This window comes from Cupressus sempervirens, chromosome 6 (assembly GCF_028749045.1).
Source record: "Cupressus sempervirens isolate cs-2001-9-10 chromosome 6, ASM2874904v1, whole genome shotgun sequence".
NCBI classification, from domain to species: Eukaryota; Viridiplantae; Streptophyta; class Pinopsida; order Cupressales; family Cupressaceae; genus Cupressus; species Cupressus sempervirens.
This window is the reverse complement of record NC_143123.1, coordinates 213,554,636-213,573,801: the sequence shown is the minus strand read 5'-3', so window position 1 is coordinate 213,573,801 and position 19,166 is coordinate 213,554,636.

Here is a 19,166-nt window from a genome sequence, read left to right as displayed (position 1 = left end):
AATTATGTTTTCTAAAATAAATAAAACTGGAATAGGAATACGTATTCCAATTCCACCTATTTAGGTGGAATTGAAATTGCTCATTTTTGGGCCAAAATTGGAATGCATATTCCTATTCACAATTTCGATTTGGTGCACCCAAATAGAGAATTTGAAATTTTAAGAATTTACGTATGCCTATTCCACTCATATTCCCGCTACCAAACGAACCCTAAGTATTACTTCTAGATACAATTGTAAATGATGGACATGTTTTGTATTTTGGTTATTATTCTATATTTATATGTTAGTCTACAATATGTAAGGTTTGCAACTTTATAAAGAAAGATGAATTATCACATGAAGTGTCTATGGATGTGCTTCATGATATCTATAAAGTTATTATCACCACTAGATGTAACAATGAATCAAACTTATTATAATAAATATTGAAGTGAATGTTTAAATTTAACTATTTTGGGTGTCTTGAAGTAATGGGAGGTTGAACATATGCAAGATAAGTATATATTCTGATTAGGTACACAATCTGAAAATATCAAACAAAACTAAAGCAATGGTTAGAATCCACATGTGATACCTTGTGAAGATATTGAGGTATTTTAGACTAGATAGGTCTTCAAACACTACACATAAGCTCTACTTAAGGGAAGAGAAATCATTGATTAATATGAAGAAGAACAATTTTATGACAAAGGAATGTGTATCTAGGATTTGTAGTTATAATAAAAGATCTAAAAATGGACCCAAAGAAGGTGAAGGCTATCCTTCAATGACCTACCCTAAGAAGTTCTATAGAGGTAAGATCTTTTGGTTTGACTAGCTTTTATAAAAAGTTTATTAGAAATTTCAGTCATGTTTGTGGACCTTTGACTAAAACAATGAGACAATATAGGAAATATTTCAAGTGGATTAAAAGAGCAGGCAAGAGTTTTTGAATTTTTGAAATATAAAGTTATAGAATAGCCTATTTTAGCACTTCCATATTTTAATAAGTTATTTCAAGTGAATTCTAATGCTAGTGGTAGTGTTATTGGAGCTATTTTGAGTCAAGAGGGTAGACCCATTGCTTACTTTAGTGAGAAATTAAATGCTGACAAGAGAAAATATTTTGTTTATGATCAAGAATTCTATGTTATAGTTCAAACATTGAAGAAAATGAGACATTACCTTTTACTGAAAGAGTTTATTTTTTTTTTACTGATAATCAAGATTTACAATATTTGAATAGTAATGGAAAGTTGAATCAAAGCCATTAGAAATGAGTTAAGTTTTTGAAGAGTTACCCACTTATTTTGAAATAAAGTGGGAAGTCTAATAGTTTTTCATATGCTCTTAGTAGGAGACATATTTTGCTGACAAAGATGTAAATTGAGGTTGTTGGGTTCAAGGAACTCAATGTTTTGTATCTAAAGGATCCTAATTTTTGTGAAGCTTTAAAAGCTTGTATACAACTTGTTACCCTAGACAGAACCAGATGGTTGGATTTCATCATCCAAGATGTATGTTATTAATGGGTAGCCAATTGTGCATTATGAGGAGTTTTGTGGGGGAGAATCTCATTAAGAAGAAGCATAGTGAGTGGTTGGTTGAATACTTTGGTCGAGAAATCTCACTTTGATACAACTTAATGAAGTTTTCTTCCTTTAATACCATAAAAAATAATAGAAATAAAGGGCAACACAAATTGAGAGAACAAAATATGGGCTTATTATTATCATAAAAAATGCAAAATTATAGAATTACAATATGTAAACCCACATGGGAGCCTTCCTTACAATAGTCTGCAAGACAAAGTTGCAACTATCACCCATAACTGCCCTAGACAAGCTATCAACCTTCCTTATACAGGCACTTTTAACCACCCGAGAAGGTTCTAGACACTAAGACCTAACCTTTGAGGCTGACCAACCTCATATTGTATTATTTTACTTACACTTTATTACATAAGATCAACTCAAGACAATTTACAAATTACATTATCAGATGGGTCCACTTCTGGAGACCATAATTAGAAAATCATTGACCCAATGAGTTATTATAACCCCATTTCAGAATCCTTAGCTGGCAATTTATATTGATAGATTGTGCAAGTGCCCATCAATTGAGGTTTTGCCTCGTTTCAGAGCCATTTAGGCCTTCATCACTGGACCTGAACTTTGGATAGCCAAAATTCATACCAAAATCTGCAATAATTGTACTGATACATATGTTATGACAATAAAACTCATTGAGTAGGATGATATCTCAAAGATGAACTTCCACATATGAGATTAGAACAATTCAAGCACATAACACCAACTTACTAAAATTAGCAAGCTCCCACAAATAGCAACTTTGTATAGGAATAACCCTTTTAAAAATTGAAAAATTGAAAAACTGGAAATAGAAATATTTTTGGGTGATGCAAGATTGCCCATACACCTAGGATGCTCCTGCATCACAATTGTAGAAAAATGTTAAGAAATTTGTACACAAAGTTGTAAAGTATGTTAGATAGCTAAAGAAGAAAAATAGAATACATAGTTATATCAGCCATTACCTGTACTAGAAGCTATGGGAGGATATTAGTATGGAATTTGTCCTTGGATTACCAAGGACTCAGAGAGGGAATGATTCATTTTTCATGGTGCTTGATAAGTTTTTTAAGATGACATGTTTCATCCCTTACAATAAGACTAATGATGTGTTCATGTGGTAGCAATTTTTTTAGAGAAGTGCTGAGACTACATAGTTTATCAAAGAGCATAGTTTCAGATCGAGATACCAATGTTGTTGGGTAATTTTGGTGAACACTATAGAAGAAGTTAAATACATATTTGAAGTTCATCTCAACACATCATCCACATAATGATGGACAAACAAAGGCATTGAATATGAGTGAGAATTGTTTTGTGATGTTTGGTTAGAGATAAACCAAAGGGGTGGGATATGATCTTACCACAAGTAGAATTTGCATATAGTAATTATTTCATTAGGAGCATTGGTAAATCACTGTTTGAAATACTATATAGAAGTAGTCCTAGAAACTATTCTAGAGTAAGGAAGTTAGAACATAGGGGAGACAAGTAGTGTTGAAGATGAAGACTTTGTAGAACATTTAAAGAATTTGCATGAGGAAGTGAGGAATAACATTCCAAAAATGAATAAACAATACAAGGCTAAGGCAGATGACAATAGGATATATAAGGAATTTTAGATTGGGGATAAAGTTTTGGTTCATTTGAGAAAGGAGAGATTTCCAGTGGGAACATATACTAATTTGAAGATGAAGAAGTTTGTACCATGTGAGATACATAAGATGCATGATTGAGAAAATGCCTAAGAAATAGAATTGCCCAATGAATTGAATATTTCACCAGTTTTTAACATTTAAGATTTCATAGAGTATCATGAATGATTCATTGAAGATGAAGTCACATAATCATGGTGGAGTATTATAGCAACTACTTCAATTAAAAAGGAGATTGAAGATATTTTTGACAATCATGCTGGCAAAAGAATAAGAAACATAACATATGAAGGATATTTGGTCAAATAGAAAGGGTGATCCATTGAAGATTTATCATGGCTAACAAAGAGGAAGTTAACCATCTCAGTTTTTCTCTAAGCACCTAGATTTTATGAGGTTACTTCTCAAATTACCTCAGGTGTCTAATGCAAGAATATCTTGGGTGTAAGGGAAATCTTCACCTAAAAATATTTTTGGTTTGTCTTTTCAATAAGGGTTATCTTTGTGCAGAGTAGCTCTTTATGGAAGTTTAATCTTTTTAGTAAGTTGATCATTGGATCTTAAAACATTCTAATTTCTTCCTTGGAGGTTCACTTTGGATATATCAACTTGCCAGTAAAGTTTCATTACAAGATCAAGTCTATTTTTGAAGATATTAATTTTTTTGCTATTAGTAACAAGTTATAAAAAAAAAATGAGCTTAATTTTAGAGGATTTAGAAGCTCCAAAAAAGGGGTCAAACCTTGGCTAACTAGAGCTTGCATGACTCAAGAATTGTAGAGAAATTCATGGCTTTTATGAAATTGGGTCATAATAGCCAATCAGAGCAATTGTTGATGAGTTATGGTCTCCAAAAGTTGCACTACTTGAAATCAAAGAAAATGAATTCCTTCAAAATTTCTTTTGAGTTATGAAAGTTTTTGGGACATACTCAAATTTAATAAAATAAGAATAATAATATTTTATGGTTTTTTGGCCCCAAAGTTAAGGGTTAAAATTTCTAGAACCTTCTTGAGTGGTGGAAGATTGTTTATATAATGAAGGCTCATATGGTTATCTAGGACAATTTAGGAGATGCATATGGTGGGTCTAACTTGTAGAATATTATAAAGAAAAATGCCCATGTGGCTTTGCATGTCATATTTCTAAATATTGCAATTACATTTTTTGGAGATAATAAGAAGCCAATTTTCCATTCTTGTTATGTATTGTTATTTCTCTACTATGTTGCTTCCCTTCATTAGTTTTCAAGATGGATATGTTGGTGAGAAAGAGATGCAAATATATGTAAATATCATTTTGGATGATATTTTAGAGAAGAGGTTGAATAGGGTCTTTAATTCTAGTCAAGGGCTAGTGGTGCAAGTAATTCAAAAGATCATGGATGATGATTTCCTAAGATTGGATTGTTGCTACTAGGTGTTGTAGACATCTTTGCAATATTTTTTACTATTTTTCTAAATTCAAGTGAAGCTAAAGAATTCATGAGTGCATTAGGGAGAAAATTGGTGAAGAAATTAGTTTAGGGTGAACTCAAGGATATGATAGAGAATGAGGATGAAATTAGTATGATTCATGACTTCAAGACTAGTTTGTAGTGCATTAGCATAGAATGGAGGTTCCAAAATATCTTGTTCTAATGTTTGGTGATAATTCATGGGCATATCAATGACAAGTAGTGGTGTAAAGAAATCATTTGGTCCTCAAGGAAGGGTCCCTGGGTGGTTGTAGAGATACCTTATTTTGAAGGTTTGGTTAATTGAAGGATGTTCAGAGAATGGTGTTGTGGAAATTAAAGAATTACGTACCTTAGGGGGGTGAATGTCTTATGGATCTAAGTTTTAATTATCATAAAGGATGTTACCTAGCCTATCACTTTCAGGTGAAGATGGCATAAATGACTCATAGCTAGATACATACATCTCTTCTATTAGGGTATTAGTTTTGTTATTTTGATTTTAGTATGGCCTATGTGTAGAATAGATGTATGTATCTATTGTATGGTGTCGATTTGTGTTTAGCTCATATTTTCTTATATAATTAATGTACACAATATAAATGATCATTTGGATTCAACTCCACTTAGCATTTTTGTTAAGAGGGGTAGTGGAGTTATACCAGCCAAGGTTCAAACCCTTCTTGGCCTATTATGATTGTGGTCTAATGTCTTCACCAATCAAATATATTCACATATTTGAGTGTCAACTTTTACAAATGGGGATGAGGTTCCCCATTTTTGGCCTTACAAATTCATAGCTCCAGGTAAAAATCATTTCGCACAGAGCTCTTACATTAAATTTTTTACTAGACACTTATTTTAAAAAAATGAAAAAAGTCATTTTTTAGGAAATACCCCAAAACTTGAAATTGGTTAGGGCATATATCAATGTTGTATTAAGGATTATGGGTGGCATGTCATGGGTAGTCATGTGGACTTTGTACCAAGGAGTAATATGTGTAGTAAATTGATGGGATTAGAAGTTTCTAACGTATGAAATATATATAACACTATTTTGAATTAATATCAAGGTGCAACCTCGTAAAAAGTCTAGATTATTGATAGTAAAATCAAATTAGAAAGTTAAAGGTGTATAATTCTATTTTAGTATAGTAATAATTATAGATATTTAATTATTTTTTATGCTTAATCATTAGATCATGTCTTTTGATATTAGAACATTATTAAATTATAAAACTACTATGGCCAAATTTTGTCTTGTGCCTAGATGGTATTGCAAATAGATCAATTACTAGTGGCACAGTTATGTCCTTTTTTGTTTTGGACCACTTAAACTTTCTCACCAATAAAGATACTTACTCCTTGGAACTAGTAGTGACAAGAAAAACATTGAGAAATTACTATGGCCAATAAGAAATCATATTGATTTCTTTGATATCAATCATAACTTTATTTCCAATGATACAAGTTTAAAGGCATGTACAAAAGAATGTGTATTAGGCCTAGATGATACCAAGCACAATAACCATAACGAAAGGTGCTAAAACACCACTTTGTAATAATCTTCAAATGATATGACTAGTGATTCACAATATAATCAAATAAGTTAATGGTCAAGTAATATCCTAGAAATTCTCTTTTAATATGATATTTTAGGCTCTTAATTCAAAATAATATGTATGTATATTAATATGTGATAGTCAAATTTTCTAAAAGTGGTAACTTTTATAAAATAATATTTACTTTACAACAACAAAGACTACATGTGTAGTATTATTTAAAGAGAGAATTATTCCCACAATATAATTGAGATAAAATGTTAATTATAGAAAAAATATAAAATAAGCCCCTTAAGATTATGATAAATCAAAAATTAATAAATTTTATACTTTAAGCAACAAATACACATAAAACTAACCAAACTAAACATCAATTTCATATATTTTCAAAAATATTTAATAATTTTTCTTTATTTAAAATTTTATTAAACAATATTAAATATAATAAAAATATTATATAAATGAAAAAGAATTCAATTAAAAAAAATCCTTATAACTATAATACAACAAAAGAAAATCTTAACAAATAACATAAACAAGACTTCACAAAGCCTTGAAAAACACCCACACAATTATGCATAAAATGTTTTAAAATTCCACTCCAACCTATCAATACAAAAGTGCAATATTATTATTATTATTAGTTCCTGCCAAGAGTAATACTTATGCATTCATGTCAATGCAAATATGACATTAACATTAACCAATCAAATCAAAGAATTTAAAAGATTATATGAGATTTCAAATGTTTATATCTTTTTCTAATTTTTCATTATTTTATAAATCACATTTTTCATCCATTCTATTGGTTCATACCATTTTTGGTGGGGGAGAAAATTAATTTTCTTCAACAAAAAAAATATAAATATTTTCTAACAACTTCATCTTTGCATTAATGAATATATTAATTACAACTTTTATCTTTTCCACATTTGTGACAAGTTGATAAGATTTTATTTTTTCAATCATTTTATCTTCCACCTCACACAACATGTCTAATCAATATTAATTATCACAATCTATTAAATATTTCTAATTTCTTATTTTAAATATATTTATTATTAGTTTTGCATTGATGTTTATTTTTTACTATTTGATATAACTTGTTCTTAAAACTTTATGTAATGCATAAGTTCAAATTATAATTATATATATATATATATATATATATATATATATATATATATATATATATATATATATATATATATATATATATATATATATCTTCTTAATATAATTTCAATATTTTATATCTTTGTATTTGAATTTTTAATTTTTTAAAACTTTTTTTTTTAAATAAAAGAAGGTAAATTATTGCTATTATTTTACTTTTATAAAAAAATAAATAAATTATTTTTTAATTATATTTTATAATAGTGTTTGTAATATGTATAATTGATAAGTGTCACAATTTATAAGTTATATCATTTATTATTATTAATATTTTTTATTTAAACAATTTATCATTTAGTTTAGATACATTGAAAACTTAAATGTATATTTTAATATTAAATTAATAATTATATTTTATATTAAAAAAATACTAAAGAAATAACCACAAAAAAAAAATTCAATTCTAAAAAATATATAAATTATTATTAAGTTTTTATAAACTATGTATTAAAATTAAATAGTTATATTTTATTTCTTATTTATTACATCATATTTATTCATCAACATCAAATTTATATGTATTAAATCTATTTATTATTTACAAATGTACATATTAAATTATATAGATATTATTTCATAATTAAAAATTACTTAATTTTTTGAAAAATTTGGAAATACAAAATAGTAAATAGTAAACCTTCTCTAATTGTGTAAAATTAAACAATTAGTTTTACTTATAAAATATTTTTATATTTCAATACATTTCATTTTTTCTTATAGAAATGGGAGTTTTAATATAAAAATTAAATTCTTAGTTTCATTAATTAAAATATAATATATTTTAATTTTTTTATTATAACCATGATTTTATTTTGACTATTTGTTTTATAAAAAATAAATTTATATTTAATTCTATCTCTCTCTCTCTCTCTCTCTCTCTCACACACACACACACACACACACACAACTTATGTTGGTATCACTCTATCTTACTATTTTATCTCTTTTCCTCTTCCTCCTCTATATTATCTATCTTTTTTTTTTCCCCCCCCCCCTCTGCATATATGTTTATGTTGTTATTGTTATATACTGCTATTTATCTCTATCTATATCTCTATCATAGTTCTTGTCCAGTACTAATGATTAAAAATATGAGCCATCCTATCAAATCACAAGCACATTCCTAGGATGAGAACTTAATAACAAAATATGAGTCATCCTATCAAATCACAACCATATTTCTAGGACGAGAATTTAACAACAAAATATGAGCAATCCTATTAGATCACAAGTTCATTTTTAGGCAAAAATTAATGCATTCACAATGTTAATTTAGATTCTGACTCATCTACACCTCTACAACTATTATGCATTAGGCAGGAACTATGACACATTGCGTCTCTTGTTATTAATAAAGCTTACTTGAAAACCTTTTTATAATAAACTAAAAGAAAAGAAAAGATAAAGGATTATGATGTGGGATTACACTTGACTTCATTTATAGAAATGCTTGTGGTGGAATAAAGATTATAAGAATGTAAAACTCAAATGACATTGCCGATAATAAGCTTTATCCATGTGAAAGTGAATGGGGTTGGAAAGCAACACAATTAAAAATAATAATTGAAGGCGGTGATTAAAGTTGAATGTGGCCTCTTTAGACTTTTTTATTTCAATTTTTTATGTATCCTTGATATTGTATTCTTTGACTTGTCTTTTGTAAATTCAATTTACCTCCCTCTCGTTTTCAGTTTCCAACCATGTATTTTCTATTTATTTACTTGCTTGATTGAATAATATCATTTCTAAGTTATTTGAATCATTAACTAATATAAGAATATCATTCTTTGTAATGTACTAAATGTTTATAATATTATTTTATTCTATTTTATATTAATCTTTTAGATTTCATCAACTTTTAAATTAGTTTTTATAGTAATAGATAATAGATCTTATATTAGGCCTCACCTCTTCAGGCTGTATGGATTGTTTGCCCCTCTTTTATTCTTTGGCATATTTGGTTGGAGAGAAACCAACAAATCTTTTAGGATGTTCGGATTGGAGTCATGCATCTTTGGTGGAAGATTTCCCACTCTCTTCAGGAAACTATTCAGGCTAAGTGTAAGTTAGATAGAGGTATGAATCCTGGTGATCTTTCTATTTGTAGTCGCCTTAACTTTCATTTTCAAGATGAGTTCTCAGGGGCTGCAGGTCAATGGTATCACAATGTTCCAAACCATCCTAGACACCAAGGGAAGTGACAGGTGAACTGTGTGGGTCATTGGTCGCCTCCTCCACCTAGAGTTCTTAAAGTCAACATTGATGGTTCTTCTCAGGGGAATCCAAGTCATGGTGGTATTGGGATTGTGGCTTGATGCAACTATGGAGAAGTTTGATTTGCTTTCTCGGTGCATAAGGGATGGCATACTAACAATCTCATGGAGGCCCTACCATTTTATATGCTCTGGAACAATGTTGTCTGAGGGGATGGCACAAGCTTATCTGTGTATTTGACTCTCAAGTGGTGGTGAATTTTCTTACTTCGCACTTGCTTGAGGATGTTAGTTGACAATTGGCTTTAGTTGTTAATCAAACTCTTCTCTTTTGTACCTCTCTAGAGTTTGTTAGTTTTAATTACATTCCTTGATAATGGAACAAAGTTACTAATTGTTTGGCCAAATGAGCTTTTGATCATGTTTAGGATTAGAATTTTGTGGATAGGGGGTAACTACCCTTGGATCTGTCTCATGAGTTAGATGACCTTGTTGTTTAGGATAGAGCTCCTTGTTGAGCTATCCTTTTTTTTAGAATCTTTATGTCTTAAAAAAGTTTTACCCCTCTTTTAGTCAAAAATAGATCTTAAATTTGATACTAGAGATAAATTTATTAAGATAAACTATATCATTAAGGGAGATTGACATTTAATCCTACTTCAAACTAAGTGAGGTACATGAGAGTTGGATGCAAACTGGTTTGGAATGATGGTCTTCCCTAATTAATGTAAAATTTCATATCATTTAACTATCATATTGCATCAATTATGATAGAACAATATGGAACATAGATCCAGAAAGAAATTTTTAGAGAGGAATCCATCACTAAAATTTGGGCTGAAAAGGACATGACTATTGTAGATAGTAGTTTTCCACAATCCATTAGAATTCTTAGCTGTGTTTTCTGGGTAGATTGTGTTACAATTTTTTGCATCAACGTTTCGGATCACACTCTGTGATCCATCATCAGGATGAGAGAGCTGAAGGAAAAAAGTAGAAAGATTGCAGACCCAATAAGGATAAAAAGGTTGGGACAGGAAGGGGGGGGGGGGTAGGTGCACCACAATCAAGACAAATTTGAGGTTCAACAATAGGGACAAGGAGGGAAGGGGACCCCAAAAAAGATAAAAATACATCCAACCACAAGAGAGAAAACAACCACCAGAAATAATGACAGATCTACTATTAAAAACCAAAGTGAGAGAAAAAATAAAACAAAAGAGGGTGACCCGAAGGGTGAATATGAAGGCTGGAAACAAAATAAAAACGCAACAATAGATGAAAATGTACAAATATGCATGATATTTATTAATACATCAAACAATTATAAATATGAACAACCTAAAGAAATGCCAACGAAATTCTAGATGAATAATGACCAAGTGATATAATAGAAATTATTATTATATAATAATGGTCATTATTATGTAATAATAATCACTATTATATACTCGTAATCATTACTATGATATAATAAAGGAAATAATGGTAAAAGACTAGAACGACACTAGAAAGGGGACTATGAGACAAAAATGGCAAGGATACAACACCAGAACGCTTGAGAGTGCTTTTATGTGCGTGTGTTTGACACGGACACATGCGAAAACACCAAGGAACAAAATTGACCCACACACACACACGAAAATAAAAAGAAATAAAAAGAAACGATAATGAAAATAATTAATAAATGAAAAAATATAATGAAAAAATAACTAAAGAAAATTTATACAATAATAATAATAAATAAATTAAAACAATAATAATAATAATAACCATAATCGTAAAATAAATAAATAGATAATATCAAATTAAAAATAAATAAATAAATAAATACAAATAAAAATAATAAAAAAATAAATAATAATTTCGAAGCTGGAAATAAGAAAGGCACAAGATAAAATAAAACTAGAAGAATAAAGCTAAGAGAAAACTGGAACGAAAAAATTGGGGGGGGGGGGAGAGCAGGAGAGGTAGAGCGGAGGATGATGAGCGAGAGAGAGAGAGAGAGAGGGAGAGAGAGCTAGAGAGAGAGAGAGAGAGAGAGAGAGCATTAGGTGTGGCAAGAAAATTTTCTGACAGATGATAACAGGGGTTGCCATGAATGGCTAAGAAATAACCCTTCATCACGATTAAGATTCTGCGGGTGGTTGCCAATGGCAATGGCCTCTTTGATTTTTCGCCTAAAGAAATTGTCTTCCTGACATAAGACTTGTGTCTTCTCTAGGCAAATGTGGTGTTTGGTGGCTGAGGAGTGCTCAGCTAGGGCTGATTTGGCAACTCGATCGTGTTGTATGTCAGCCCCATGCTCCTTTAATCGAGTTTTGATAGCGCGCCCCGTTTCCCCTATATAGGGAACACCACATGAACATTCAATCTTGTAGACTCCAGATTGCAACAGGGTATCTTTTGAGTCTTTCAGAGAGCGGATATGGTGTTTGATCAACGAGAAGGGTTTGAACGCACTATGAATGCCTTTATTGGCAAGAATTTTGGCAATCTTGTGGGAGATACCATTGACGAAGGGCAGCGAGACCCTATGCGAGTGAGAGATTTTGGGGGGTTTGGATTGAGAAAGAAGAAAGATTTTGGTGTCTTTGATAGCCTTTGTAATTTGCTTGCTCGAATACCCATTCATTTGGAAGATGTGGCGCAGATGTGAGAGCTCAAGGTCTAGGTGTTTATCGTCGCAAATACGAAAGGCTCTCAGGATGAGTGTCTTAAGAACACCAAACTTTTGACTAGGGTGGTGGTGTGAAGACGAATGGAGGTACAAATCTGTGTGGGTGGATTTACAGAAGACACGACGACCTATGGATCCATCTGGATTCTTGATGAGTAAGATGTCTAGAAAAGGGAGTTGGTTGTTTGCCTCAATCTCTAACGTGAAGGAAATGCAAGACGAGATGCTATTGAGATGGGTGAGGAAGTCTAGGAGTTTGTCCCGGCCATGGGGCCAACAGATGTTAGTGTCATCTACATATCTTTTCCACCATCTAGGTTTGAGGGGAAAAGAATGGAGTGCGATTTCTTCAAAATGTTCCATGTATAGGTTGGCAATGATGGGAGAAAGTGGTGAGCCCATGGCAACACCATCTACTTGCTCGTAGATGGTGTCTTGGAAAGAGAAAAATGTGGATCTGAGGCATAATTCGACTAATATTGCAATTTCTTCATTAGTCTTCTGTTTGACAATCTCCAAAGAATCTTGTATCGGAACTTTAGTAAAGAGGGAGACAACATCAAAACTCATAAGGAGGTCCGAAATAGCAAGAGTTTTATCCTTGATGAACTCAACAAAATGGGATGAGTCCTTAATGGAAGAAAGAGAGTTGCCAACTAATGGTGAAAGAAGTTTCGCAAGGAATGAGGCAAGAGGATAAGTGGGGGATCCAATGGTGTCAACAATGGGTCTGAGAGGAACCCCTGTTTTATGAATTTTTGGAGCCCCATAAATACGAGGAGTTATTTCTTTGGAAGTGATGAGACGTTTTTTGGTCTCAATGTCGAAAGACGAGCCAGATATTGCTGTCTTGACCTTCTTAGAAATTTTGGAGCAGGGGTTGCAAGGTAGGATTTTATAAGTGCTACTATCCGAAAGGAGAAGCCGCATTTTGGAAACATAGTCTTGATGGTTCATGATGACCGTGGCATTCCCTTTGTCTGCCCGAGTAATGACAAGGTCTTTGTTCCTAAGCAATTCAATAAATGCTGATCGTTCAGAGCTAGGAATGTTGCTTCTGGGAGGTTTGGCATGTCTCAATGCCACTGCACAGTCTTGACGGACTTCTTCTGCGACATCCGTAGGAAGCGAGCGCACAAGATTCTCGATTCCAATGAGAAAGTCTAACCGAGGGATGATCTTAGGAGAAATAGCAAATCCAAGACCCCGTTTGAGAAAATTGAAAGCTTGGGGACTTAATGGCGTGTTGGAGAGATTAATGACTAGTTTTCTCTCCCAGTCTTGGACGTACGATGATCCCCACATCTCGTGAAAAGAGATGGGTTGGGTGTCACGAGAAATGTGGAGATGATCAGAATATGCAAGAACACTGTGGCACGATGACCCAAAAGAGATGGTGGGAGAAGCGGTCAGCGGTGGAGTGTTGCTGCGAAGACCAGTAATGGGTTGGGGCTGCGCATCCATAAGGGGAGGTGATGGGACGGCACCCAATTGGGAAGGCATCGAGGAGAGTAAGACCGAAGAGCCTGGCACGGAGGAAGGTGAAACAGGATCCCGAGGCAGAACTTGGACAGAAGAAAAAGAAGAAATGCATTTATTAGAGACATGCCTGGAAGGAGAACACTGACAGGAGGAGTAATCGAGATGTGTACCTGCGAGTTGACCGTTGGAAGAAGAACGTTGCTGGGTCGAAGACAGCTTGCGCCTGGTTCCACAATGCGAGAGCCGCCATGTAGGAGGGTAAGTCCGAGCAGTGCCATGCTTCTGCGTGATGGAGGGTGTGTTGCGTTGATGCTCGGTGGGGTTTGTGGCCGAAGTCAGCATCCACGATCGGAGTGGCTCTACGCAAGGGTGGTGAGGATTCTCCATGTTGATGGAGGAGGAACCCTGGGAGCTGGTCTGCGACCTGACCGCATGTTGGCCAATCCTTTGTCTGCCGGTGGTTGGTGACAACGTGGGTTGCACCAAAGGTTGGATAGGGTCAAGAGTGCAGGAGCCTGCTGAACGATTGGAAGCTGGAGCAAGGTCGTGCGACACGGAAAACCACTGGTGCGGTGTAGGACGCAACGAATAAACCAACGCAGGAAGAGATTGCGAGCTGGGGTAATGTAAAGCCGGCAGGAGTGAGTGAGGAGAAACGCATGGAGAGGCAGCTGCAGTATCAGGGAGACGATTCGCGATAAGTTTCCTATGCAAGGCGTCAAACTTCTTCCTTTGTCTGCTAATGCAGATCTCTTGTCGACCTGTTGCTCTGGCATGGGAAGAGATGTCTAAATTGATCCAGAGGTCCGAGCAGAGGGAAGCTGCCAATTCTAAGTGGAGTGTAAGTAATCTGGCGTTGAGGTTGTCAATAGCAGCTCTGGTTGAATGAATGACAGATCTGAGAAGCGCTAGCCCAGCCCTGAAGAAGATGTTTTTGGTCTTAGCACCCCAAAGGTGATGGGAAATTTTGACAAAGGATGGGATTAGTCTGGAGTCCCTGCATCTTTTTAAAAAGGCGAAGTCTGCAATCTTCTTTGCAAGCTTGATCCTTAGAAGCTTAGATTGCAGACCTCGCCTTTTTAAAAAGATGCAGGGACTCCAGACTAATCCCATCCTTTGTCAAAATTTCCCATCACCTTTGGGGTGCTAAGACCAAAAACATCTTCTTCAGGGCTGGGCTAGCGCTTCTCAGATCTGTCATTCATTCAACCAGAGCTGCTATTGACAACCTCAACGCCAGATTACTTCCACTCCACTTAGAATTGGCAGCTTCCCTTCGCCCGGACCTCTGGATCAGTTTAGACATCTCTTCCCATGCCAGAGCAACAGGTCGACAAGAGATCTACATTAGCAGACAAAGGAAGAAGTTTGACGCCTTGCATAGGAAAATTATCGCGAATCGTCTCCCTGATACTGCAGCTGCCTCTCCATGTGTTTCTCCTCACTCACTCCTGCCGGCTTCACATTACCCCAGCTCGCAATCTCTTCCTGTGTTGGTTTATTCGTTGCGTCCTACACCGCACCAGTGGTTTTCCGTGTCGCAGGACCTTGCTCCAGCTTCCAATCGTTCAGCAGGCTCCTGCACTCTTGACCCTATCCAACCTTTGGTGCAACCCACGTTGTCACCAACCACCGGCAGACAAAGGATTGGCCAACATGCGGTCAGGTCGCAGACCAGCTCCCAGGGTTCCTCCTCCATCAACATGGAGAATCCTCACCACCCTTGCGTAGAGCCACTCCGATCGTGGATGCTGACTTCGGCCACAAACCCCACCGAGCATCAACGCAACACACCCTCCATCACGCAGAAGCATGGCACTGCTCGGACTTACCCTCCTACATGGCGGCTCTCGCATTGTGGAACCAGGCGCAAGCTGTCTTCGACCCAGCAACGTTCTTCTTCCAATGGTCAACTCGCAGGTACACATCTCAATTACTCCTCCTGTCAGTGTTCTCCTTCCAGGCACGTCTCTAAAAAATGCATTTCTTCTTTTTCTTCTGTCCAAGTTCTGCCTCGGGATCCTGTTTCACCTTCCTCCGTGCCAGGCTCTCCGGTCTTACTCTCCTTGACGCCTTCCCAATTGGGTGTCGTCCCATCACCTCCCCTTATGGATGCGCAGCCCCAACCCATTACTGGTCTTCGCAGCAACACTCCACCGCTGACCGCTTCTCCCACCATCTCTTCTGGGTCATCGTGCCACAGTGGTCTTGCATATTCTGATCATCTCCACATTTCTCGTGACACCCAACCCATCTCTTTTCACGAGATGTGGGGATCATCGTACGTCCAAGACTGGGAGAGAAAACTAGTCATTAATCTCTCCAACACGCCATTAAGTCCCCAAGCTTTCAATTTTCTCAAACGGGGTCTTGGATTTGCTATTTCTCCTAAGATCGTCCCTCGGTTAGACTTTCTCATTGGAATCGAGAATCTTGTGCGCTCGCTTCCTACGGATGTCGCAGAAGAAGTCCGTCAAGACTGTGCAGTGGCATTGAGACATGCCAAACCTCCCAGAAGCAACATTCCTAGCTCTGAACGATCAGCATTTATTGAATTGCTTAGGAACAAAGACCTTGTCATTACTCGGGCAGACAAAGGGAATGCCACGGTCATCATGAACCATCAAGACTATGTTTCCAAAATGCGGCTTCTCCTTTCGGATAGTAGCACTTATAAAATCCTACCTTGCAACCCCTGCTCCAAAATTTCTAAGAAGGTCAAGACAGCAATATCTGGCTCGTCTTTCGACATTGAGACCAAAAAATGTCTCATCACTTCCAAAGAAATAACTCCTCGTATTTATGGGGCTCCAAAAATTCATAAAACAGGGGTTCCTCTCAGACCCATTGTTGACACCATTGGATCCCCCACTTATCCTCTTGCCTCATTCCTTGCGAAACTTCTTTCACCATTAGTTGGCAACTCTCTTTCTTCCATTAAGGACTCATCCCATTTTGTTGAGTTCATCAAGGATAAAACTCTTGCTATTTCGGACCTCCTTGTGAGTTTTGATGTTGTCTCCCTCTTTACTAAAGTTTTGATACAAGATTCCTTGGAGATTGTCAAACAGAAGACTAATGAAGAAATTGCAACATTAGTCGAATTATGCCTCAGATCCACATTTTTCTCTTTCCAAGACACCATCTACGAGCAAGTAGATGGTGTTGCCATGGGCTCGCCACTTTCTCCCATCATTGCCAACCTATACATGGAACATTTTGAAGAAATCACACTCCATTCTTTTCCCCTCAAACCTAGATGGTGGAAAAGATATGTAGATGACACTAACATCTGTTGGCCCCATGGCCGGGACAAACTCCTAGACTTCCTCACCCATCTCAATAGCATCTCGTCTTGCATTTCCTTCACGTTAGAGATTGAGGCAAACAACCAACTCCCTTTTCTAGACATCTTACTCATCAAGAATCCGGATGGATCCATAGGTCGTCGTGTCTTCCGTAAATCCACCCACACAGATTTGTACCTCCATTCGTCTTCACACCACCACCCTAGTCAAAAGTTTGGTGTTCTTAAGACACTCATCCTGAGAGCCTTTCGTATTTGCGACGATAAACACCTAGACCTTGAGCTCTCACATCTGCGCCACATCTTCCAAATGAATGGGTATTCGAGCAAGCAAATTACAAAGGCTATCAAAGACACCAAAATCTTTCTTCTTTCTCAATCCAAACCCCCCAAAATCTCTCACTCGCATAGGGTCTCGCTGCCCTTCGTCAATGGTATCTCCCACAAGATTGCCAAAATTCTTGCCAATAAAGGCATTCATAGTGCGTTCAAACCCTTCTCGTTGATCAAACACCATATCCGCTCTCTGAAAGACTCAAAAGATACCCTGTTGCAATCTGGAGTCTACAAGATTGAATGTTCATGTGGTGTTCCCTATATAGGGGAAACGGGGCGCGCTATCAAAACTCGATTAAAGGAGCATGGGGCTGACATACAACACGATCGAGTTGCCAAATCAGCCCTAGCTGAGCACTCCTCAGCCACCAAACACCACATTTGCCTAGAGAAGACACAAGTCTTATGTCAGGAAGACAATTTCTTTAGGCGAAAAATCAAAGAGGCCATTGCCATTGGCAACCACCCGCGGAATCTTAATCGTGATGAAGGGTTATTTCTTAGCCATTCATGGCAACCCCTGTTATCATCTGTCAGAAACTTTTCTTGCCACACCTAATGCTCTCTCTCTCTCTCTCTCTCTCTAGCTCTCTCTCCCTCTCTCTCTCTCTCTCTCTCTCTCTCTCTCTCTCGCTCATCATCCTCCGCTCTACCTCTCCTGCTCTGCCCCCCCCCCCCCCCCCCCCCCAATTTTTTCGTTCCAGTTTTCTCTTAGCTTTATTCTTCTAGTTTTATTTTATCTTGTGCCTTTCTTATTTCCAGCTTCGAAATTATTATTTATTTTTTTATTATTTTTATTTGTATTTATTTATTTATTTATTTTTAATTTGATATTATCTATTTATTTATTTTACGATTATGGTTATTATTATTATTATTGTTTTAATTTATTTATTATTATTATTGTATAAATTTTCTTTAGTTATTTTTCATTATATTTTTTCATTTATTAATTATTTTCATTATCCTTTCTTTTTATTTCTTTTTATTTTCGTGTGTGTGTGTGGGTCAATTTTGTTCCTTGGTGTTTTCGCATGTGTCCGTGTCAAACACACGCACATAAAAGCACTCTCAAGCGTTCTGGTGTTGTATCCTTGCCATTTTTGTCTCATAGTCCCCTTTCTAGTGTCGTTCTAGTCTTTTACCATTATTTCCTTTATTATATCATAGTAATGATTACGAGTATATAATAGTGATTATTATTACATAATAATGACCATTATTATATAATAATAATTTCTATTATATCACTTGGTCATTATTCATCTAGAATTTCGTTGGCATTTCTTTAGGTTGTTCATATTTATAATTGTTTGATGTATTAATAAATATCATGCATATTTGTACATTTTCATCTATTGTTGCGTTTTTATTTTGTTTCCAGCCTTCATATTCACCCTTCGGGTCACCCTCTTTTGTTTTATTTTTTCTCTCACTTTGGTTTTTAATAGTAGATCTGTCATTATTTCTGGTGGTTGTTTTCTCTCTTGTGGTTGGATGTATTTTTATCTTTTTTGGGGTCCCCTTCCCTCCTTGTCCCTATTGTTGAACCTCAAATTTGTCTTGATTGTGGTGCACCTACCCCCCCCCTTCCTGTCCCAACCTTTTTATCCTTATTGGGTCTGCAATCTTTCTACTTTTTTCCTTCAGCTCTCTCATCCTGATGATGGATCACAGAGTGTGATTCGAAACGTTGATGCAAAAAATTGTAACACAATCTACCCA